Genomic DNA, 25,000 nt, shown 5'->3' with positions numbered 1-25,000 from the left:
TCGTTCGTAGTGCTAGGGTCGTAGCTAGGCATTTTGTATTATTTATTCCTCCTCTACTTGTGTTACACTGCATCACCGGATGTACCTTCATAGAAACACATAAACCATCAATATTTTTATTTAAGAGCTCTACCTGGTTTGATAACATGATGACCGTGTCAAGGTTAAAAACACCTGCTGCTTTGTTAGGCTTTGTCCTCATGACTTGCCACTGATAGGTATTCAGTGACATCTCTTCAATAAATTCATAAGCCTCCTCAGGTGCTTTGTTATTCAAAGTACCACCGGCAGCTGCATCGATTAACTACCTAGTTGAAGGGTTCAAACCGTTGTAAAAAGTTTGAACATGTAGCCATAAAGGTAACCCATGGTGAGGGCACCTTCTCAATAAGTCCTTATACCTCTCCCATGCATCATATAGGGTCTCTAAATCCATTTGCATGAAGGAAGAGAAATCATTCCTCAGCTTGGCTGTCTTAGTCGGTGGAAAGTATTTTAGTAAAAACTTTTCGGTCATTTGTTCCCAAGTAGTGATGGAACCTCGTGGTAGAGAGTTCAACCACTTTTTAGCTTTATTCCTCAATGAGAAGGGAAATAACCGAAGGTGAATGGCATCATCAGAAACGCTATTTATCTTGAAAGTATCATAAAACTCTAAGAAATTGGCCAAATGAGTATTTGGGTCTTCATCCTGCAAACCATCAAACCATCAAACTGTTGAATCATTTGAATAGTATTAGGTTTCAGCTCAAAATTATTTGCATCAATGGCAGGTCTAACAATACTCGATTCAACCCCAGTAAGAGTGGGCTTAGCATAATCATACATAGTACAAGGAGTAGGATTCTAATTTACATGAATTGCGGCAACCATAGGTGGTAGCGGAATATTCTGATTTTCAATCATCTCCTTGGTAATATAAGTATCGTCCTCTTGCCCTTCCTCTATATACTGTAGACTTCGCCTTATTTCTCTATGATTTCTACGAGCAGTGCTTCCAATTTCACTATAAAAAAGTAGAGGTCCTGACGATTTCTTCTAGTCATAAACTACAAGAATCTACCTGGAGCAATCAAAAGAAAAGTTAGTAAACAAAAATTAAAATTAAAATAAAATGTAATAAAAATAAAAAAAATGGCTAAATTAATAAAAATCAAGCATTCCTAATAACTTACTCCCCGGCAACTACGCCAAAAACTTGATGATCATTTTATGAATCACTAAACTAGACTACGATCATGACTAAGGCAAGCGCACCTATCAGATGGTAGTTTACTTATGGTGAGTCCAGAATATCATATCCATAAGGACTAAAAGTACTAGTATTAACTTTCTTTCTATTATTTAGCCTAAAATATAAGGGATCTGTTTTAATAAAAAATTAGCTAACTAATTAACTACTGAATGCGACAGAGAGTAAAGAAAATAATCGAATAAACCAATGATAAAGACAATACCCAAGGAAGAATCCACCTAGATTTCACTTATTTTTCTGACTCTGAATCAAATGATTTATTCACTTGTCTTGATCCATAGAAATCCTTAAATCATGTTAATATCTCTTTTAAGACTAAGAACAACTGACTCTAGGTTGATTAATTGAAATATCTTTCTAATTAAAACCCCTATTATCGCATTAACTTGATCTATGGTTTCCCTTATTAGATTTGACTCTAATCTAGCATATTTATGTAGCCCTATCTCTAGGGTTGCATGCAACTCCGCTTAATTATGGTAGATCTACTCTTAAACAGGGACTTTTGCTCCACCGAATAAGCACATCAACTTGAATTAATATCCTGAAAATATTAAAACAAGAATTAAGAACACATAATTAAGAACATGAACAAGTATTTATCATTAAATTCAAAACATTAAATAATAAGATCCGTCTTAAGTTTCATCTTCCCTAGGTGTCTAGGGGATTTAGTTCATAATGAAAAAGGAAGACATCTCAATTTTAGAAAAACAACAAGACATAAAAACCCAAATAAACTTCAAGAGAAATTTGAATGAAGATTTTCAATCTTGAAGTGGATCTGCTTCTGAAATGATTCCAACGGCTTCCTTCGAGTGATTTCTGCTTTCTACTCTGCATGTCCCCTTTGGTTCTTTTCCAATACGTATTTATAGACTTTAAACTACTCAGAAACCCTAAAAATTGGCTTTTTTGCGAGTTTGGGAAATAGGGAGCGATATCGACATGAGCTGCCACATGGGCGTGTGGCCAGCCCATGTGGCTCACATGGGCGTGTGCTCTACCTGTGTGGAAGTAATCTTGGGCGTGTGGATCTTTAAATCAGCCCATTTTGTCTGTTTTTGGCCCGTTTTCTGCTCATTTTGTTCCCCTATGCTCTCCTGAGTTTAAAACATGAAATTAAAGGTTTAGGAGCATCTAATTCACTAAATTATATGATAAATCATCCAAAAATATGCTAAGTATGGGCTTAAAATATGTTACTTTTATGGTTTATCACATGGACAAATACACTAACTCGTGAATCAATGATGTTGATTAGGCTTATGCTAAGCATTTGGAATAGAATGGAAAGGAAGTAATGGAATGGTTCATAATCTTATGAAAAGGTTGATAAATATGTAATATGACTTATAAAATCCATTTATGTTATGAATGAAATTATATGTGATTGTGAGTTGAATGGTGTTCAATAGGCTTATACCAAGTTTAAAGTAATGGTGTTGAATTATGCTTAATCTATGTATTATAATATTGAAGTGGTCAGCTATGTAACACCCCGAACCCGAGACCGTTGCCGGTGTCGGACACGAGGGGTTAACAAGCCAAAACCACTTATAGCACCGACCAACTTGACATTCCCAGGCAAGCTGGAAAACTGCGTCACTGTTGCCTTAAAAAGCATATCTCGAGTTACAGAACTCGGAAACTGATTCCGTAAATTTTTCCTGAATTTAAACTCATATATCCATCCCTGTATTTTTTTCTAGAATTTTTGGTCAGGCCAATTGGTACAGTTTATTAGTTAAAGTCACCCATGTTACAGGGGTCGACTACACTGACCTTCACGCGTTACAACTTGAATATCTCTCTGTACAGGGTTTCAATACTGATGCCGTTTATTTCTAATGAAACTAGACTGAAAAAGGAATCTGGAAATATAAGGAATGATTTCTAATTCATTCTGGATAATTTATGGTAAATTTTCAAAGTCTCGACAGGGGACCCAGAAACCGTTCTGGCCCTGTCTCACGAGAACTTTAATATCTCTCAGTATACTGTTCATATGATCGTTTCGTTACTTTCATATGAAAATAGACTCGTCAAGGTTCGATCACATAATTTATTCACTATTTAACACCATTCCTAAAAATTGTGGTGATTTTTCACATCCACGTCACTGCAGCTGGCAGCCTCTGTTTTTAAGGTAGGCTTTACCTATATTGTAGTTCCCATGGACCAACTATAGTCTAGTCATACTTAGGTCCACATATGATCATATTTAGCCATTCCAATGGCTGATCATGTGACCAACACTCTCATTCCAAACCATAATCACATCATGAAACCAAATATAATTACAAACCACATATGGTCAAATTCCATACTCCACTTTTACGAACCATTTTCGCATGGCCGCACACATATACATCACAAAGTACTTAAAACAACCGAGGGTGGTCCTATACATGCCATATCCAAAACTCAGCTAAAGGAGTACCAAAAAGGGCTTTGATAGTGTGGTTGACTTCAACTTCTATGATCCCGAATCCGATCGCTAACGAGCAAAATCTATAAACAGAGAAACAAAGAAACGGAGTAAGCAATTTATGCTTAGTAAGTTTGAGCCATAATATACACACAACCAAAGCATAGCATTCAAGTAGCTAAACAATAATTGATATGCACAATTTCTCAAAGACATGCTTACTTCACAATCCCAACTCTTATATTCATACACAAATAACGGCCTAGTTAATGCCGATAGCTCATTTATCATTAGAGCGAATATTCATACGCACTTACTCATAGTGTGCGAAGCACACACAAAACATACCTTGTTGTTGGGAATTTCACAAGTGCATTAACTGAAAATTTTCCAGCAAGTTCAAAGTTCTCGAATCACATACCTTCGGAGTTTATCCGGATATAGCTACTGTTCAAACGCCTTGGGACATAGCCCGGTTATGGTAACCCGCACAAAGGCCTTCGGACTTAACCGGATATCACAATTTGCACAATTGCCTTGGGCTTAGCCCGGATATCATAACTCATTTAATTGCCTTCGGGCTTAGCCCGATATCATAACTCGCACAATTGCCTTCGGCTTAGCCCGATATCACTCGAACATTCATACACATCTTTGTTTCAATTTCATAACACAACTTTTATGCACAATTCACTTAGCAAAATATCATTTCGCTCAATGGCCACATACAAAGGCACAATTTCGATTGCTTATTACTTCATTCAATCGAATCAAAATCTAAGTTTCGATACTCGAAAACTTACCTCGGACGTGGTCGAACGATTTCGACGGCTATTCGACTACTTTTTCCTTCCCTTTATCGGATTTGGTCCCCCTTTGCTTAATTTAACAAATAATTTGATTCAATCATTTGAGTATCGAAAAGAAGAACTCAAGGCACTTAGCCCACATATATTCACTAGACATTAAAGTCACATAAGAACGGAATTCATGAATCGACTTAACACACAAAGCCTTCAACATGCTTACTCATGGCCGAACAACACAACCTCTTAGGCACTCATTCATGGCCGATTATGCATGTTGATGTTGAGGCCAATTACATGTTTAACACCACACATGAATGGCACACATTTTACTAGCTAATGCTTTACATATTGTAGCTCAATACTTATAATATAGCATCAAGCACTCATATGGCCGATTATACTTAGCCATACTTGCACCAAATCAACAATAAATTCCAAGATTTTCACATCATATGTGTACTAGGCGAATGTACTTGCAATTTCACAAACATTCTTCAACAATTTCTTCTTTAAACAAACATATTTATCATTTACTTCATAACCAAATCATCATGTGCAAACATACATACACATATAGGTGCATGGCCGAACCTCAAGGTGTTCATAACCAGCTAAAACACAAATTTTTACCAATCAAGTAACAAGCATAAATCATGCTCATGAATGCATCATGGCCGAATACATCACATTCATACCCCTTTCAACTTCGGTCATGGTTAAACAAAGAACTCAATGTCTTACTCAAGATTGCTACAAAGAAATTTCAAGAGTAGTCAATCCATCATTGCATGCGTCATTATCAAGCTTCACATTTAGCATGCAATGGCTTTAACACAATATCAACCTTGGCCTAATACCATTTCCATGGCATAACAAGGATTTGAACCATGGCTAACATGAACATCAAGTTAGCAACTAAAACATGCATGAATCTCATGACACAACTTCATACATACCTTAATCTTGATGCAAGTATAGCCAAATCTCCTTCTAGATCTCTTCTAAACCAAAATGGAGCAAAAATCCTATCTTCTTCCTTAGTATTTTCGGCCAAAAGGAGAGAACAAGGATGAACAAAATTTTTCTTTGCTTTTCTTTCACTCACGGCAACAATGGGGAGAATACCACACTCACACACATTTTTTTTGTTTCTCTTCCCACCACTAAATTTTTTATCATTTCATCACATCATGCATTATCAAAACATGTCATAACATGTTTTTCCTTGCCCATAACTCCTTGTCATGGCCGCCACTATGCCATCTTTGGGAATTTGACATGCAAATCCTTAATTTTGCATGCATTATCAACTAGTCATCACACATTTCCCCATCATACTTTCAACGTTTACTACTAGGTCCTTTCTAGTGAAATTCACCTTTATAACACTAAATCGAATCATCAAAAATGCCACACACAAATTAACGCATATCATAGGCATCAAAATAAATTTTAAATTATTTTTATGCCTCGATTTTGTGGTCCCGAAACCACATCCCGACTAGGGTCAATTTTGGGCTGTCACAAGCTATGTTTAAAGTTTATACTAGCTTACTAAGCATTCATTGCTTACGTAGTTATTTTCCTTTGCTTACAGATTATTGATGGCTCGGTTGGTCTGTAATTCATCGGAGATCTATCACACTATCTAACAACCAATTCGGTAGTTTTTGAGTATTATGGTCAAGGGTTATAATGGTGTGTATATGGTGATTTGCAATGATATTTTGGTGTATATGTTAATGGATTTTTGACACGTATAATATTTGGAAAGCTGTATTGGTTTAGTACACTTTAATGCTTTACCAAGATAGGTTGTTTGGTTAATTTAAAGTGCTTGTTTATAGGGTTTTCTTGGCATGTTGATGATGGTATGAAAATGGTTACTTGTAACATGTTTTAGTTCATATTTGAACTAGGTTATTATGGATGGAAATGGCCTTATTAACATGTATAAGGAACTTATAATGATGTTTAGTTGAATGTTTAATGGATGATTTGGTTTGTATAAGTTGTGCAAGTTGTCTTGGTTGGTACCATTTAATACCTTGTTGGTTTGTGTCATTGTGCTATCTCATGTTGCATGTTTTGGAATGACTTATAAGGTATGTTTTGAGGTAGCTTGAATATGGTAAAGTTATGGCATGTTTTGGAAAGGTATGGATCTAGTATTTGATGAATGAAAAGTGGTAAATATGCATGTTTAGGTAAGTGTTGTTGGACTTGTTTAAGGTGCCTTTGAATGGTATATTGGTTAGTTGAATTAGGACTTCTAGAATGGCAAATATATGCACGTTTTAGGTATAGTTTGAGGCCTTGTAGGTGTGCACAAATTTCTCAAGTGTTTATGCATGAAATGGAATAGGAAATGGCTTATTTTTAGGCAAATTTATGTCCACACGGGCATGTGACTCAGCCATGTGTGACACACAGCCTGGCGACACAGCCGTGTATCTCCTGAAGGTTTTTTTGCATGCAAGTCAGTGAGTTACACGGCCTGGCACACGGCATGTGACACGGCCATGTGTCCCTAGTTCGAAGGTTACACGGCCTAAGACATGAGCATGTGTCTTAGCCATGTGAGGCACACGACCTTGTGACCCCTGTTTCTAAAATTTTTTGAATTTTTATTAATTTTCCAAATGTTTCCAATTTAATCCCGAATTATTCCTAAGATATTTTTTTAGGGCGTCGAGGGCTTGATTTATGTGTGATATATATGTGAATGATTGTTTTATGATGTGTTTATGATAATGTATGAAATGTATGTTTAAATGTTCTATTTGTTCGATAATGCTCCGTAACCCTAATCTAGCAAAAGATACGGGGTAGGGGTGTTACACCTTCCTACACCACTGACTTTCAGGTCATTACACCAATTATCCTCAATTTTGTAACGCCCCGCACCCGAGACCGTTGCCGGAGTCGAACACGAGGTGTTAACGAACTTAATTCATTTATTTACACAGTTCATTTTAAAATTTCCAGACAAGCTAGTTAACTGCGTCACTGTCACCTTAAAAATCATATCTCGAGTTCCAAAACTTAAAAACTGATTCTGTAAATTTTCCCTGAAACTAGACTCATATATCCATCTACATATTTTTTTCTAGAATTTTTGGTCAGGCCAATTAGTACAGTTTATTAGTTAAAGTCTCCCCTGTTTCAGGGTTCGACTACTCTGACCTTCATCCATTACGACTTAGATATCTCCCTGTACAGGGCTTCAATACATATGCTGTTTGTTTCTAATGAAACTAGATTCAAAAATAAATCTGTACATATAAAAAATGAATTCTAATTATTTCTGAATAATTTATGGTAAATTTCCAAAGTCAGAACAGGGGATCCAGTAACCGTTCTGGCCCTGTTTCACGAAAACTTAAACATCTCATAAAATACGGCTCATATGGTCGTTTCACTTCTTCCATATGAAAATAGACTCATCAAGGTTCGATTACATAATTTATTAATTATTTAATTACATTCATACTATTTTTAGTGAATTTTCAAACTCACATCACTGCTGCTGTCAGCATCTATTTTAAGGTAAATTTCACCTATTTCATAGTTTCCATGATTCAACTAGCCATTTGACATACATAGCACCAAATATGATCGTGATTAACCATTCCAATGGCTAATCATTGCCAAGCATTTCCACACCTCTCAATAACCATATATATACAAAATGATTTTAATACTATGCTCAAAATATTTAAGCCATTTTTGCATGGCTATCCGAATATATACACATTACCAAAGGTACTTGATTAACAACAAAGGTTAGTCCTATACATGCCATTATCAACGTTTAACTAAAAGAGTACCAAAAGGGCTTAGATAGGGTGGACGACTTCGACTTCGACAATCCCGAGTCCGATAGCTGGCGAACAAAAATCTATAAAACAGAGAATTAAAGAAACGGAATAAGCATTTAATGCTTAGTAAGTTTTGAGTAACGAAATTATTTACGACTAAAGTATAGCGTTCATATGACTAAATAAATAATTTCATATATGCACATTCTCAAAATCATAATTTCTTCACACTTCAACCAATATATTCATATGTGGTATCAAACCTAACTAGAGGCAAAGCTCGTTAATCAATTGAGCGAGTACTATTTGAAAGGAATCAACCTTTCCGATGCATATCTGAAACATACCTTATCGTTTGTATTTTATGAGCGTATTAATTGAAATTATTACAGCAAGATCGCCGCTTCCAAACCCAAGTATCTTGATTTAGCGGATATAGCAACTTCGCACAAATGCCTTGGTCTTAGCCGGATATAGTCACTAGCATGAATGCCTTCGGGACTTAGCCGGATATAGTCACTAGCACAAATGCCTTCGGGACTTAGCCCGTATAGCAACTACTCGACAAATGCCTTCGGGACTTAGCCGGATATAGTAACTTGCACAAATGCCTTCGGACTTAGCCGGATATCATTCGAATAATCAAGCACATATACCAATAAATCATGACACATCCATATTTCATTATCATAACTAGAATTCAAACACAAGACGCTTATCAACCATTACCATTTTCGGCTCAATGACCACATACAAAGAGCATGATTTTGATTTGCTTTATAACATGATCTCTATACACATTCGGCTACCGTCATAGGTATAAACTAATCACCTCAATATTTGTTATGCTTATATGTCATGACTTAATCAAATCATAAACTAAGTTTCATTACTCAAAACTTACCTCGGATGTTGTCGAACGATTTCAACGGCTATTCGACCACTTTTTCCTTTCCCTTATCCAACTTTGATCCTCTAAGCTCTTGAGCTAAATCAAACAATTTACTTCCCAATCAAACACAATCATACGGCATCCATATACATTTTAGAACCATTCTTAACATAGTTACTACTCATTTACAAAACAAATACTCATATCACATTTATAAAACTACAAGCCGAATATACCTATACTTACCTTACTTAAACATCAACCCTCAATTTCTTTGACATAGCACATTCCCGAAAATGATAAGGCAATATAACAGCCTTTAATCCAACCTATAATTCATACATATCACATTCCAAGCATTCGCTCTATTCTATCACTTAACATACAAACATTACTCAATAACTTTCTAGTTCAAATTCGGCAATTACACCAATTCACTAGATGATTTATTATTATTATTGTTCATTTATTCAAACTACTTACAAATACCTTAAACTATCTCAATTAACAACCATTTTCTACCCGTCACGTTTACTCTACTTGAACCGAATGCACATAAAGTCCTTGGCCGAAACTCACTAAACACAAATCAGCCATAATCTTGTATTTAACTTGAGCATAACCTTATTTACCTTCCAAAAATCATAAAAATATCAAACTCTTAATATTTATGTGCAAAGCCGAATCTTAATATGATCCAACCTCCAACTCATTCATTTCAATCACTCACACGGCATTTGTTCAATTCATTAGACAAATCTATGTTTGGCCATTGTACTCATGAACATTAGAATTTATCATTTGACTAACTAAAACCCTTCTCTTCAACAATTCTTCATAAAACAAAAAAACCATAACCCAATCTCATCCTTTAATAACTAAAATCGAATGCTCAAACCATCACCAAGATTTTCATAATTTTGACATGGGTTATGTAAGAAACTAGCTAATTAACTAGAAACAAGCTTAAAGTTTAAAGAAAATCTAACACAAATGACTAACCTCCCTTAAGCTCCAAGTGACCGAACCTCCTCTTCTTTCTTCCTTCAATTCACGGCAATGGAGGAGCATGGATGAAACAACTTTGTTTTCATCACCCCTCCCTTTTCATTACTTTATTACCAACCTTTTATTTTATTATTTTAACATAACACATTAACACAAAATGTTTATAATATGTTTAACCCATTGCATGGCCGGCCACTACCTAAAGTTTTAGGTAATTTGACATGCAAGGACAAGCATTTTCTAACATGCATCAATAGGCCACTTTAACTTTTGCCTAGCACATTTCTAAATTTTCTCACACAAGTCCTATTTAATAAAATTCACTTACAATTAACAAAATTCAAACATGAAATTTTCACACATGCATATATACATATAATAAGCATCAAATATGACGGTTAATTATTTTTATGACTCGGTTTTGTGGTCCCGAAACCACTTTCCGACTAGGGTCACATCAGGGCTGTCACAAATTTGGTCCAATTTCTGATCTATTCAGTAACTCAATTCAATTTATCAATTCCAAACATCTTATATAATCCTATTATAAGTATATATCAATTTAGTTTTATTATCTAAATGCCCCTAAACTTTTTCATTTTATTCATTTAGTCTGTTATACCAAAACACACATAACTTCCAAATTCAAACTCCAAATTTTAAATTAATTTCTAATAAAGCTATCCATTATTAAAAAATTACAGAAATTGCAACTTACTTTTATCAATTTTACATTTTAATCCTTATGAACAAAACTAGCTTTCAATCTTTGCAATTCAATCCATTTATCAATTCTAAGCTTGTAAGCTATTATTGGAATAACAAAAACTCCACAATTTAACAATGGCGACATCTCTAAAATTTAACATTTTTAAAAATGAAAATAGGGTTTAATTAAACTGAATTACAAAAATCCCAAAAACATAAAAATTATGAAAAACGGACTTAAGAAATCACACCATGCAAGGTCAAATAGCTTGACATCCAACAATGGTTTCTTAACTTTCTTTTGCATGTTCGGTGGGGAAGATAGTTAAAAATGACTGAAAATTCTTTTCATTTTCCTTTTTTTACCTTAATTAATAATTAATTAACCGTACTTTATTACTTTAAGCATATTTTAATCAATCTTCATAAACTATTAATCAAACCTAGTGGATTCCACCATGAAATCCCACTGGCTACTATTAAAAATTAATGTAATTGCTCATTTGGTCCATTGGTTAAGTAAAAATTAATAATGATAAATTTTTACCACTTTTACAATTTAGTCCTTTTATCTTAATTAACCACTAATTCAACATAATTACCTATCCAAAATTTAATTCACCTATATAGTACCTCCAAAAACATTTAAAAAAATATTTTTGGGCTCGTTTCATGAAAATGAGGTTTCGATACCTCATTTTCCAAAAACAACTAGCTTTTGGTATGAACCATTTGCACTTTGACTAACTAACCAAATAATAAAATCTATAAAATTGAAATTTACAATAACATAATATTTAACTAGCAAATATTAAATAATAACATTTACGGACTCACTCGTCGGAATTGCGGTCTCGAAACCACTGTTTCTGACACCATTGAAAAACAAGTTGTTACATAATAATATAATATTAGGCTCATATATGATAAAAAAAATAAGCCTAAAAATCAAACTCAATATGATTTAAACTCAAATTAAAGCCCAAAACTCATAATTTCCTGTAATAATCCCTCTTAAAAATTATGTTCACATAGTCTTCAGTAAAACCCGAAATCAAAATAGAGTGATTCAAAGTGTGTTTCGAAGCTAAGAGATAGCTATTCAATTACTATGCATACATCTTAGCCTATAACTGTCTGGATCACATCCAAAAATTTGTCGCAAGTTGACTAATCTTTTGAGCTTGACAATTGTCAGCTTGTGTAACACCCCTTACCCGAGTCTGAGGTCGGGACAGGGTACGAGGCATTACCGGACTTAAACGTACACAACTATGTAAAACCAGGCCATAAAAAAATTTCGTTCAAATTAAAAACATTTATTAATATTCATAATGTCCCTTATAACATGCATCGGGGGTGGTTTGGAACTAAACCGAGAACTTACAAACTTTTTACAACACTTAGAAAATTTTCTAGTTTTCGAGAGTCACATGCCCGTGTGGGTAGGCTGTGTGGTCACACACGCCCGTGTGGCTCAGACACGCCCATGTCTTCAACCCTTATAACTCTCTGTTTATGACGTCAGCAATATTTTAAGGTCACACGGCCAAGACACAAGCCCGTGTGCTAGGCCGTGTCTTCCACTCGACTGAGACACACGACCGTGTCTCTGTCCGTGTGGCAAACACTTAGGCTATTTTCCAAGCCTTGGTCAACCTTAATCCCTCACACACTTATACAACATCAAAGGCATAGAACATGGTATCCAATTAAAGATTAAACATCTTCAATTAAGTTACAAACATAATATTTGCATGTCATCATACTCCCTTTCTCATACTCATTTGCCTTGTCTATTATAATACCACTTATACTTTTATACCACGATTATCATCATACTAATTAACTTCAACTTAATTATAGCAAAAAAGTATAACCACATCACACAAGATCTTGGTACATATAAGTACATGATCACATTTCAAGGTGTTAGCACATTGCACATGGATAAATAGGTTTACAAACCCATAACCAATATAAGCCACATCTCATGGCTATATACATTTGCATCATTATAAGCCAATACATTTGACCAAACCTTTAAACACATAACACAAAGGACTAAGTTTCTATACTTGCCACTCACTTGAAAACATTTAAGGTCTATCGATACCCCAAAATTGATAATTTGATAGTGTGATGCTGCCTCCGACGATCTCCAACCCTGAGCTAACCTGGCAATACTAAAGAAATGAAAAGGAGGGGGTAAGCTATATAGCTTAATAAGTTGTATGAAAATAGTAAGCAATTTATTAACATGCTTCTACCAATTCTTACAACATGATCTCAAGGTAAAACAATCATAATTGCACTTTTTACTTATGTTCATGTCAAGCTATTTACTCGCGTCATAGTCACTAAATTATTAATATCTTGAGCTACAGAATTATAAATTAAGATCCGTTAAAAGCATTTGAAACTAGACTCATATATCTTTCTACCATAAAATTTTTAGAATTTATAGATTAGCCAATAAGTATAGCTTATTCTTCAAATTTACCCCTGTTCTGTTGTTTGACAGCTTCGACCTTTCTTTACTAAAAATTAATTATCTCTTAGAACGGGATTTGGATGATGTTCCCTTATCTTGAAAATAGCCTCATCAATAATTTTATTCATACAAATTCTAATCGATAATTATTTTCATACAATTTTTAATGATTTTCCAAATTTAAGATAGGGGAGCCCAAAATCACTCTGACCCTGTCTCACATAAATTCAAATATCTTATAATATGAAATTATTTTTCTTACATTGTTTCCTCTATGTGAAACTAGACTCAATAAGATTTAACTTCATATTTTTTTCAACCTCCAACTCAATTTCCACAATTTTTGGTGGATTTTCAAAGTCGGACTGCTACTGTCTAAAACTGTTTTAGTGTAAAGTGATGATACTAAGTTTATAACACCTTTACAAATCATTTCCACCATCATGGTAAAAACACATTTTTTTTATACATCACAAGACTATACCCATAATCACAAGGTCATCATAATTTCAATCTTATAAGTATGACTTACTTATTTGCATCCTTACCAAAAGTGCATCATAAACCAAAATCATTTCTCATGAGTTTTGCGTACATACCTGTACCACTTCGTAACGTAATCATACATTATCACAACTTTGATATAATCTTTAAATTACCCGTTGAACCACTTGTAATACTAAAGGATACTTGTAAATCTCATAGACATGAAAAGATGACAATGCCATGTCCCAAGCGTGGTCTTACATGGGATCTCACATCGATGCCAACAACCCAGCTATGGTCTTACACGAAGTCCCATAATGGTGCCGATGCCATGTCCTAAAAATGGTCTTATACGGGACCTCATATCGATGCCAATGCCATATCCCAGATATGGTGTTACATGGGATCTCATACTAATTTCGATGCCATGTCCCAGACGTGGCCTTATACAGGATCTCTTATCGATGCCGATGTCATATCCCAGATATGATCTTACACGGGATCTCATCTCGATGCTGATGCCATATCCCAGATATGATCTTACACGGGATCTCATCTCGATGCCGATGCCATATCCCAGATATCGTCTTACACGGGGATCTCATTTCGATTCCAATGTCATATCCCAGATATGGTCTTATACGGGATCTCAATACTCACATGTCGTGATATCCATATCTTAGCTATTCCTAGAGTTCAACTGGGATTTCTAAGACACCAACTTTTGTCGAGTCGTCATTGAGACGTCATGAATCAATTTCATAAAGACAAATACATATACATTTCATGCAATACTTAAGCATTAAATATATAATAATAATAACATGTTGCATTATTTTCATACAAACTTACCTCAATACTAAAAATGGCGAAAAGAGACCTAACCGTCAAATACTCATTTTGCCCTTGTTCTAGGTCCAAATCTCATTTTTCTTGATCTATAATATCATATTTAGCTTATTTATTAGTCTCATTATTCAATTTGATTCAAAAATCACATTATGGCAAAAATTACATTTTTGCCTTTAAAGCTCTACATATTTACACTTTTGCCCCTAGGCTCGTAAAATAATTTTCATTCATTCCTTTGTTCTTTAAGCCTATCCAAATCATTTTCATGGCTATATCAGCCTAAAATTTCCACTAAATCACACTTCTATGACAAATTTTATAACTTTTACAAATTAGTCATTTTTAGCGTTTTCACTAAAAACTACTTAGCAAAAGTTTTTTAACACACAAAAAACATTCATGTTCCTCCATTAAACATCAAAATACACACATGTAGCACATGGGTAAATTTTTAAACGTCAACCCTAGCTCAAATAAACGGTAGAAATAGATAGATTTTGTTACGGGGATTACAAAAACGTAAAAATCATTAAAAACGGGGCTAGAACGGACTTACAATTGAGCTTGGAAGCTTGAAAAACCCTAGCCATGGTTTCTCCATGCACATTTCAACCATAGCTTGAAGATGGACAAAAATTGGCTTTTATTTTTGTTTTTAATTCATTTTAGTTACTAAATGACCAAAATGCCCTTAACTTAAAAAATATTCTATTTCACCTATTTCATGACCATTTTTGTCCAAAATATTAACCAATGGTCTAATTACCATATAAGGATCTCCAATGTATAATTTCATAACAATTGGACACCTCTAGCATGTAGAACTCAACTTTTACACTTTTTACGATTTAATTCTTTTGACTAAATTGAGTGCCCAAACGTCAAAATTTTCAAACGAATTTTCAAAAAAACATTTTTTGAAATCATAGACCATAAAATTATAATAAAAATAAATTTTCTTACGTCAGATTTGTGGTCTCAAAACCACTATTCTAACTAAGCCCAAAATCGGGCTGTTATAGCTTGGTTGAACTAAATTTAATAAATTTTACCCCATCCGTGCATTTATCAAGCTTATTTAGGGATTGGTTGGAAGTCGTGTTACACACAGACACATACACTAGAGATTCGATATTTTGTGTACCTACTATTGTGCTTATTGTGTACCTAAAAAGCATTATTTTGTTGGAGAATGGTTGGATTTTCGTGTATCCAATTATGAGTCTGATCTCGGTTAATGGGGCTTTACTAATATGTTATTAAGTGACATTGAAGCAAATGATTATTATTATTTATTCAGATTATGTATATGAAGTTTCAGTTAAATGTTAATTGGTGTATGTTGACTGTAACTAATGTTGATTATTAATCTAATGAAGGATTATATGTTTATTGATGTTTATTTTAATATACAACATATTTGGAAATGTTATGCACCACTAATACTTGTGGCTCAATGTGTGGTTTGTTACCATACACAAGAATGTGAAGTTTTGAATGGTTGCTTTAGGGTCAAGCTACGTTTCTCAAGCTGCTCATTTGTTCAAAATTTGTTATTGTAATAAGTTTTCCTTTTTTTTTTTAGTTATTTTAAGCAGGTCATAGGACCTTATGGTGTTGATTGGTTCGATGTTGGTATATGGTTGGTTTTGGTATTGTACTTAAAAGCATTTTGGAAAATCGGGTATACTGGACATGTGTTTTGGTTGTTAGCTGAACTTGGATTCTAAATTTCATGTTGAATAGTTGTTGTTAAAAGGTAATTTTACTTAGGGGGTCAAATTTTGATTTAGTGTCTCTGGGAGCATGTTACATAGTGTTTGACTTGATTTAGTATGTTAAATGTGTTGAATATGCTTTAGTAAATGTTTGGTAATGGTTAGATGTGTTTAGGGGGGGTGGATAGTTTAAAGTAATTTTTTTGCAAAAGTCTTGGATTTGGTGATGAGGTATCAAAACTTGGTAAGAGGTATCAGAACCTGGTAAGAGGTGTCAGTACTTTGCTATGAGATATTGGTACATGGGTGTGTCTATATCGTTACATGTGGTCTTGTAACTATTTGTTTGAAATTCTAGTATGGGTATCGGAACCCAAGGGTTAAGTATCGACACTTGACCCCTATTTTCGATATTTTGAGTCTCGGATGTTGTTTTTAACTTGGTTCTAGCTTTAATTTTGTTTAATTGCAATAAAATATGTTTGAATACTCATAATGTCATTTCAACATAGTTAATAATCATGTCTTTTAATTGTTCCAAATTCCTTGAGGTTGTTTCGGTACCTTATGTGACATCGTGCATTCAATCATCTTTAAGGTCAAGTGTAGGGTGTTACACATCTCTCTACATGTTATGTTAAAACTAGAGACCAACTAAGGGACATCTTTACTGTAACACCCCTAACTCGTGACCGACGCCGGTGTCGGACACGAGGGGTTAACGAGACAAATCCTCTTAAAGTACCGACCAATTTGGCATTTCTGGACAGGCTGGAAAACTGCATCACCGTCGTCTTAAAAATCATATCTCGAGTTCCAAAACTCAGAAACTGGTTTCGTAAATTTTCCCTGAATTTAGACTCATATACCCATCCATGGATTTATTTTTAGAATTTTTGGTTGGGCCAATTGGTACAGTTTATTAGTTAAAGTCACCCATGTTACAGGGATCGACTGCTCTGACCTCCGCGCGTTACAACTTGAATATCTTTCTGTACAGGGCTTTAATACTGGTGCCGTTTGTTTCTAATGAAACTAGACTCAAAATGGAATCTGTAAATATAAGGCATGACTCCTAATTCTTTCTGGATAATTTATGGTAAATTTTCAAAGTCGCGACAGGGGACCCAGAAATCGTTCTGGCCCTGTCTCACGAGAACTTTAATATTTCCCAGTATACTGCTCATATGGTCGTTTCGTTTCGTCCATATAAAATAGATTCATCAAGGTTCAGTTCCATAATTTACTCACTATTTAATTCTACTTCTACTATTTTTAGTGATTTTTCAATCTCATCTCACTGCTGCTGTCCGCAACAGTTACTGCAGTAGACTATGCCAATTTCATGAATTTTTCCTTGGCCTTAATCATCCATCATACATGACACAAATTATGGCCACCTTAACAAAATTTGAGTTTCTAAGACTCGTGGCTATAGGTTCTAGCATCCCACTCGACGACCACATAGGCCATTTTCACATGGCTTAAAGTTTACAACCCACAATTCGACAAAATATAATAGCCTATACATGCCAAATGTTCTTCAACAACAAAAAAACAATACCACAAGATTTCAGCCGGTGTGATGACTTCAACGACGGTTCCGAGCACGCAACAATACGAGTCCAAGAGACCTAAAATGGGTGACAAGAAAACACCGAGTGAGTTTACAACTCAGTAAGTCATAAGCATTCGTCAATCCATCGATAAAGTTACTACTACATGTACAACAAATGAGGCTAGGTACTCGTCCATATCGAATCTATACCATAATACCTCGGACCTTTCGGTCCAATCTCGTACCAATTCATACATCCACATTTCATATTCTACACAACAAGATAATCAAGCATTTTTACACATTAACTCAATTTCCAGCACAACCATACAATTTCAATCATCACATAGATTTAAGGCTTACCAAATTCAACCCCGAGCATGAACATATTTTCTATTCGTCAAGACCTCGAGGTACTTACCCGATCCGCTGTCCGGGATTAGCTCGATAATGTCGCACACTCAGTGCCAATTGTAATGCAAGAACATATAGTGAATCCGCACACTTAGTGCTATATGTATTCAACTCGCACACTTAGTGCTATATAATCAAACTCGCACACTTAGTGCTGTACAATTTTAAACCCGCACACTTAGTGCCAATCTTGTCACCTTGTCCATTTATACCCGCACACTTAGTGCCGAGACCAATACCTTATGTATTTTGCTGCCTTTATACATTCAACAATGGCATCATTCCATACACATACATTTCCATTTACACACCAACTCATTTAAACACATTTGCATATATATATTGATCATTTAAATCAACACCAAATATACGCTTAATGACTTACCTTGTGTTGGGTAAAACAGTCCAAGTCGGCTACTCGATGACCTTCGTCTTTCCCTTGCTTGATTCTCCTTCTTTAACTCCTTGAGCTTAATCAATAAATCAACTAGTTTAACCCTCTTGCTAAACATTCATAATTCAATTACACATGCATATGTATGTTTGTATATTCGGCAACCATCCTCACTTATTACCCATTTGGTCAACAATCTAAGCCAAGATAAGGCTTCAATATGGTTGCCTCTAACCGAATACATGCACACCAATCTACTTCCTTTGGCCGAATATGCATGTCTATATGGAGGCTAATTTTACACTTAATACTACAAAAAAAAACAGCATACATTTTCCTAATTAACGCATTACATATTGTAGTTCTATACACATCTCTCATTTATTTCATAACCGAAACAACATCACAAGCAAATAGACACCTTAAAATAGTATACTTGTCATACCAATTCATCATGTGCAAACATATATTCATGTAGGTGCAATGGCCGAATTCTCAAGTGGCTTATATCCAAATATACACACATATCCAAAGCTTAAATCTTACTTACCATGCAACATGCATGAATCATACTTATGGATACAACATGGCCAAATACCACAACACCATACCGTTTCAATTTGGTCATGGTTAAACAAAGAACTTAGTATCTCATTCAAAATGCTAAAAGAAAATCTAAGAATCCTCAATCTACCATCACATGAATCATTATCAAGCTTGATATTTAGCATGCAATGGCATTAACACCATATTCACTTTGGCGAATTTCATTCCCATGACATAACAAAGATTTGAACCATGGGCTAACAAGAACATCAAGCTAGCAACTAAAATATACATGAATCTCATGGCAAAACATCAAACTTACCTTAATCTAGGTACAAGTATGGCCAAACCTCCTCCTAAACCTCTTCCAAACCAACATGAAACAAGAATTCCTTCTTTCCTCCTTAGAATTTTCAGCCCAAAGGAAATGAAAATGATGAACAAAAATTCTTCTTTCTTTCTCCACACTCACGGCAACAAGGGCATCCAAGCTCATCTTTCTCTTTTTTTTCATTTTTTTATGCTTATTTTATTATAATACTTCCTACATAACTCACTAGCCAAACATGTTGGAAACATGTTTTCCTTGCCCATCATGCCCACCTTGGCGGCCACTATAGTCAAATTTGGGGAATTTGACATGCAAGGACAACATTTCTAGTGTGCATCAATAGACCACTTCCACATTTGCCTATCTCAATTCTAATTTTCTCACACAAGTCCTTTCTAGTGAAATTCACCTTTATAACACTAAATCAATCATCATAAAATGTCATACATGAGCACACACATATTATAGGCATCAAAATAAATTTTTAATTATTTTTATGCCTCGGTTTTGTGGTCCCGAAACCACATTCCGACTAGGGTCAATTTTGGGCTGTTACATTTACAAGACCTTTCAGTAGAGCTTGATTTGATTATATTTGTAACACATTTCTACATGTTATGTTAAAAATGGAGACCAACTAGGGGATATCTTTACAAGAACTTTCAACTATGGGATATTTATGCTCCAATTTGAGGGAGAGTGCTACACCCTAAATTTTCAAATTTGTATTTTGGATCGTTGGCCAAGTGAGTGCAATAAGTGAATTGTGCATGAGCTAGTTTAATTCACAAGATTAAACTAGTTGTATTATTGGCGCATCTTTTGTGGATTGTTTTGTTGTGTTCCGCCATATTGTAGACTCTTATTTGCACTTAGCGAGCTCTTGCATTTTGGCAAACTCTTGTATTTGGCGAGTGCTTCTGTTAGCGGGCTCGCCAATTGTGAGTTTAATTTTTGCAAAATTGTTAGTTCATTTAAGAACCCACGGTAAGTGGGACACATATTAGATACATGTCAATTCTTAGGAAGGGAAATGTGTCATTTTGCTTGACACCTAAAGTGTCTCGAAGGTTATGATTAATTAGTGGAATGATATGTGCATGAATAGGGATTAGGGATCCTACTCAAAGTGGGATATAGGTTAAATTCTATATAAATAGATCAGAAGTTTAAAATAGAGGAGATTTTATTTCCTTCTTTTTCTCATTTCATCTTTTTATCTTGAAGAAATATAAAGGTGTTCTTCGTTGTTGAAAGAGGAACCATATAACATAGCTTGTGTAGAAACTACCCTTCTCAATCCAATTGCTGGTAATTTCTTAAGTCCTTTAATTCAATACCAGGAAATAAAAGGGTAGTTGGAAACTTTTATATAGGTTTTAGAATGAAAGAAACTTCCTTCTGAATCATTGTTGCATGTTTTTTATTCTTATTCTTATGCTAAAGATTCGATTGTTTTTGTATTTAATAGAATTGTTTGATTGTATTTAGCTAAAGAAGTGAGAGAAGGCCCTAGTGTGAAAAGGGAAAGAAACCGTAAAGTAGATAATTTTTTTCCTGAAGGTTTATGGTGAGATCCTTTTTTACTTTTGTACATAATAAATAAATGAACAAGCTCAACTGGTGTTATCTGTCGAGGTAAAGAAGTTAAACTTTTAGGTGTAGTTAACCCTGAATATTGTTTATTTCCAATATTAGATCAATCTTGTTGAATGAATGTTATATTTCATGTTAAAAGACTAATGTGTGATGTTGCATGTGTAATCCCGCGATAGCAAACTAAAGATACTAAACTTAAATGAATGTGCATGTATGATTGATGTGGATACTCCTTGGTGCACAAGCTCCGTATTCAGAATGGTGGAAGGGGGATGGAGTTAAATTATTGATGTGTGAATGTGATGGGAGAAGTATACGGTTAATATGAAATGATATGTGATTTGTCTTTGGCAGGGCATGTAAATGCAAACCGAAATTGGTGAATGACCCTGACCTTGCGAGGGAGCACATAAGTGTTTGAATTAACAAGGAGGATTTGCAGAGGTTTGGTTGGATAAATGGAATACTAGCTCTATGGATCAAAATTGTGAAATTGGAACTAAAGCACTTCGAAGTATTGGAAGGATCAAAAGCTAGCACAAGAGTCCATGAATTGTCCATGCAAAGTACACATGTATTACGTAAAGTTTTGCCTATGACATGTAATCAGTTGTGATAAGTATTTGCATGTGAACTATCTTTAGTTATGATTTGAAATTTCCCGTGATTTGTAATTGGATATAACTAATATTCGCATGTAAATTGAAGTTAATGGTAACCTGGTTTCACGAATGGTGTACTCAGAAGTGAACAATACCTACCATTAAACGGTAATTGATTTGCGATATGCATATGCAAATAGATTGTATGCAATTGTAATATTGCATCCACGTGTAAGTTGTTTGATAACACCAAATGTTTTATTTGTTTCGGTTTGATCCCTTGAACCCTTGTTCAAATGGCTGTCGGTTATTTTTGGGAAATCATTAAGTTCTTTTTTAACTTACCTAGTTTTCTTATACCATTTTTAGGTATTTGTAGAGTATAGTCTGTTGGGAAATGTGCCTATATTGAAGTAAACATGAATTTTTTTTCTATGTATTTGAAGAAATGAATAAATAAATTTCACATTTTACTATTATGTCTTTTGTATTTCTATATTTCATATTTTGCATGTATAGAAAAATCTTGACAAGCAAATATTTGCTCATTGATGGTCTAAGTTCAAATTGATGATAAGTGGCACTGTAAGAACGTTCACATTACGAGAAAGGCAACTTACTTCAGTAGATAATCTAAACAAGTTTGTAATCCTGTAAAAGAATCAAAGTGAGCATTTGAATCAAATACTGAGCATGATTATTATTTCGTCTACAATTCCAATTGAGGAGATGGCTAGTCTTGGCTATCAGAGTAGTTGGCTCCATGGATAGAGACATGGATGTATTCATTAGTAGAATGATATATTGGAATCAACCCAAGATGAATTAATTATGAATCCATTTGTGAATAAATTCACTTGTGATATTCATTGTGTGATTTACCTAAATCTTGAGTTAGCCACTGGTCCTGCGTACTAACTCATGTGCATTGATATAAGGGGAGGCGTATGCTTTAAAGATGATCGAGGCGATAGTCGATATGTTGGGTACATATGTAATAACCCGATTTTGAGGCTAGGCAGAATAGTGGTTTCGGGACCACAAATCCAATGTAGTAAAATATATTTTTATTACATTTTATGGCCTACAGTTTTATGGAATGATTTCATGAAAATTTCATTCGAAAATTTTGACGTTTGAGCACTCAATTTAGCAAAAAGGACTAAATGGTAAAAAGTGCAAACTTGAGTTTTACATGCTAGAGGTGTCTAATTTATATGAAATTTTAAATTGAAGGTTCTTAGATGGTAATTAGACCATTTGTTAAATTAGTGGACAAAAATTGACATAAGGTAAGAGAAATTTTATGTTTTAAGATAAGGGCATTTTGGTCAATTAGTAATTAAATGAATAAAAAGCCAAAATAAAGCCACAATTTGTCCATCTTCTTCCTTCCATAGCCGAAAATTGGAAGGGGAAGCCATAGCTAGGGTTTGGCCACTTCCAAACTCGATTGTAAGTCCATTCTTGTCCCGTTTTTAATGCTCTTTACATTTTTGAAGTCGTTGTAACTTGATCTACCTATTTCTAGCACTAATTTGAGGTATGAATAAGGTCTAGGGTTTGACCTATATTAGACATGTGTGTATTTTGATGGTTAATGGTAGAAAATACATGTTTGTAGTTAGAAAAATGACTTTTGCTAAGTGATTTTCGGTAGAAATGTCAAAAAGGACCTATTTTTAAAAGTTATAAAATAAGTAGTAAAAGTGTGATTGAATGAAAAATGTGGGCTGGTATGAGTACAATAAAGAATCGGCTAGGCTTGGGTAATGAAGAAATTGGATGAAAATCATTTTACGAGCCTAGGAACTAAACTGTAAAAATGTGAAACATTAGGGGCAAAAATGTAATTTTGCCATAAAATGATTTTTTTACTGAATTGAACAATGTGTGTATTAAATAAGTTAAATTTGTTATTATAGATCAAGAGAAATGAGGTTCGGACCTAGATCGGGGGAAAAACAAAGTGTTTGACGATTAGATCCATTTCTACTATTTTTGTACCCAGGTAAGTTCGTATGTAAATAATGCATTGTTTTAATTATGTTTTAAATGTTTTATTATTGTATGAATTGTGATTGACCCTTGGACGTATTAAAAAAAAATTCGAGAAACGTGAAATCTCGATTAAACCTTAAGAATAGATAGGATACAAATGTCATGACATTAGGGTTACTGAGACTACGTGTATGTGACAGCCCTAATTTGACTCTAGTCGAGAAGTGGTTTCGGGACCACAAAATCGAGTCACAAGAATAATTAAATGTTATATTTTATGCCTATTATAAGTGAAAGTGTGTGTGTGAAAATTTCATGTTTTGCTTTTGTCTTTTAAATGTGAAATTAATTAGAAAGGACTTATGTGTGAAACTTTGGAAATGTGATAGGTTAAATGGTAGTGGGCAAATAATGCATGGTGGAAAAAAATGTAGACTTGCATGTCAAATTCCCCACTTTAGAGGAAGTGGCCGGCCATGATGGTATGGGATACAAAATATATGCATTTTGTATTAATATTATAATGACTACATGGTTTTATAATAGGAAATAAGTATTAGAAAAAAAAGAAGGCCATACATCCTTGCCTTGTTCATGTGAATGTTTGAGAAAGAATGGAGAAAAATGCTTTGAGGATTTCGGCAATGGAGCAAGCTCAAAATCTAAGGTAGAACAAAAGGGCTCTTTGATATTTGGCCTTGGTGATTCTAATTGGAGGTATGTTTAATTTTATTTCTTGATAATTTATGTGAAATTGAGTTAATTGCTAAGCTCCTTTCATAGCCCATGACTCAATTTTTGTTATTGGTTTGAAGTGATGCATTCGGCTATGGGTTGTAGAGTGTCTTGGTGGGTGTTTTGATGTTTTTGTGATGAGGCATGAAGATGGTTGATTTTAAGTGTTTAATAAAAAGGATTGGATGTGAGTGTGTATGAAATGGCAAATGATGAGTCTCGGTAACTTCATGAAGAGTTCGGCTATTGTGTTTATGTGAATATATATATGCTGAATGTAGTCTTGGATAAGTAAATTTTGATGTATTAGATTGGTAACATGGTTATGCCGATTGTGAAAATGTGA

General features: G+C 34.4%; 1 non-coding gene across 1 annotated transcript; it reads left to right on the top strand.

Annotated features, from left to right (window-relative positions):
- Window positions 1-362: 362 nt before the first annotated feature.
- LOC128287733 (small nucleolar RNA R71) lies at window positions 363-469 on the top strand. Its single transcript, XR_008278433.1, has one exon. It is a non-coding gene; the product is annotated as a small nucleolar RNA R71 (small nucleolar RNA).
- Window positions 470-25,000: the final 24,531 nt, after the last annotated feature.

Source organism: Gossypium arboreum, chromosome 13 (assembly GCF_025698485.1).
Source record: "Gossypium arboreum isolate Shixiya-1 chromosome 13, ASM2569848v2, whole genome shotgun sequence".
Classification (NCBI taxonomy): domain Eukaryota; kingdom Viridiplantae; phylum Streptophyta; class Magnoliopsida; order Malvales; family Malvaceae; genus Gossypium; species Gossypium arboreum.
This window is presented reverse-complemented; position numbering and strand designations above follow the sequence as displayed.